Consider the following 2,500-nt stretch of genomic DNA (forward strand, 5'->3'; position numbering starts at 1 on the left):
GACCACCCGTGCTCCCAACTGAGCTTGCCGCTGCCGACAGAGGCCCGGGAGCGTGCTGTCGTGGTGTTGCCGGCGGGAGACAACACGCGGCCACAAACAGTGACCGGGCAGCTCCAACGCCAGCGCCACAGAGGGGCAGAGCCCCACTTGGGTGCCAAAGCGAACTCTCCCAGCACAGCGCACGCGCCAACACATCCGCACAGCTGCGATACAAACCACCTGCGAGAACCGCGGGGGCGACCGAGCAGCAGACGGCGTCGCGGCGCCGAGTGCCGGGCGGCGGCGCATCCTCAACGCACACAGTCCTCAATCGGACCAGCACACTGCAGATGTCCACCGCGCTTCGCACCGGGCCCGGGAGGACCCACTTTGGCCGCACGGCGCCGCGCGCTGGGTGCGCCGGCACGCAGATGCGCCGCCTGCCGCCTCCGTCAGCCGGCGCGCCTGCCACTGGGCGCCCCCACCAGCCGGCTGCCGCGCGTGCGCCCACGCAGCGCGCGGCCAGCACGCCGGGCGCCCCCCCCTCACCGGCCGGGGACGGTCCCACCCAGCCACCGCCGCGTATCGCTTCATACCCACATGCCCACTCACGTTCGTGGGTATGACGGGTGTCGCTGAAGCAACCGGTTAATACCTGTACCGATCGTCGATATCAACGATTCACCTCCAGCGCGAACAACCGCGCAACAACGGATTTCCAGTTCATTTGCGTAACTTGGGCAGCAAACGTAGACATCCATCTACATTTGCGACTTCTACGAGTCTTGCATGCCTGGATGTTGTGTGTCACGACGCACTCCATCAGCATACATACACGCTGCGACGTGTGCACGAAAGAACACGTGGAAGGTGGCCAGCGTACGTATGCGAATGCCATTGCACAGCTGCGAAGCGCATTCAACACGCGAACTCCTGACCGACGAGCTAGAGGTGACAGGAGGGGAGGGGGGGGGGCGGGGGCGATATACGTCCTATTGCAGTACACAATACAGTGGATAGCGGGACCATGTGGAAAGTAAGCAACACTCGCAAGATGTGAGGGTACGCACCGTAAAATGAATCAATACGCAGAACACCACAGTGTGCGCGAAGTGAACTATGTTGAGATGGTTGCAATTAGGCAACGCTACACGAATTCCTAGATTCATATAACTAACAATTACAGGGCAGGTTAAGGCGCAACGTGGGTTAGGTTAAGGCGCAACTTGGGTTAGGTTAGGGCGCAACGTGGGTTAGGTTAGGGCGCAACGTGGGTTAGGTTAGGGCGCAACGTGGGTTAGGTTAGGGCGCAACGTGGGTTAGGTTAGGGCGCAACGTGGGTTAGGTTAGGGCGCAACGTGGGTTAGGTTAAGGCGCAACTTGGGTTAGGTGAGGGCGCAACGTAGGTTAGGTTAGGGCGCAACGTGGGTTAGGTTAGGGCGCAACGTGGGTTAGGTTAGGGCGCAACGTGGGTTAGGTTAGGGCGCAACGTGGGTTAGGTTAGGGCGCAACGTGGGTTAGGTTAGGGCGCAACGTGGGTTAGGTTAGGGCCCAACGTAGGTTAGGTTAGGGCGCAACGTAGGTTAGGTTAGGGCGCAACGTAGGTTAGGTTAGGGCGCAACGTAGGTTAGGTTAGGGCGCAACGTAGGTTAGGTTAGGGCGCAACGTGGGTTAGGTTAGGGCGCAACGTGGGTTAGGTTAAGGCGCAACGTGGGTTAGGTTAGGGCGCAACTTGGGTTAGGTTAAGGCGCAACTTGGGTTAGGTTAAGGCGCAACTTGGGTTAGGTTAAGGCGCAACTTGGGTTAGGTTAAGGCGCAACTTGGGTTAGGTTAAGGCGCAACTTGGGTTAGGTTAAGGCGCAACTTGGGTTAGGTTAAGGCGCAACTTGGGTTAGGTTAAGGCAGAAGTTGGGTTAGGTTAAGGCAGAAGTTGGGTTAGGTTAAGGCAGAAGTTGGGTTAGGTTAAGGCAGAAGTTGGGTTAGGTTAAGGCAGAAGTTGGGTTAGGTTAAGGCAGAAGTTGGGTTAGGTTAAGGCAGAAGTTGGGTTAGGTTAAGGCAGAAGTTGGGTTAGGTTAAGGCAGAAGTTGGGTTAGGTTAAGGCAGAAGTTGGGTTAGGTTAAGGCAGAAGTTGGGTTAGGTTAAGGCAGAAGTTGGGTTAGGTTAAGGCAGAAGTTGGGTTAGGTTAAGGCAGAAGTTGGGTTAAGGGATGGTGTGTGTGGGGGGGGGGGGTGGGGTGGCGAGGTTCGTTGATAGTGATGGTAGTAAGTGGACGCCTGAGGCACTATCAGATATGTCACGTCAGTTGCACTTGTGGCTCATGGCAGGTGGCGCGCCCGTTCTGTGTTTGTGGCAAAGGAGTGGCACACCTGTGTCTTTCATTCCTGCCATTGTTTATGTGCTGTGAGATGCGGCAGTGTGGTGCTGTTGGGTGCACCCCTGTGTAGGACATGTGTGGGTGTTGGTGGCGTATCTGAGCAATGGTGGTTGTAGGAAGAGTGGGATATTCAGTTTTCTGGTTCGA

This window comes from Schistocerca nitens, chromosome 7 (assembly GCF_023898315.1).
Source record: "Schistocerca nitens isolate TAMUIC-IGC-003100 chromosome 7, iqSchNite1.1, whole genome shotgun sequence".
Taxonomy (NCBI): domain Eukaryota; kingdom Metazoa; phylum Arthropoda; class Insecta; order Orthoptera; family Acrididae; genus Schistocerca; species Schistocerca nitens.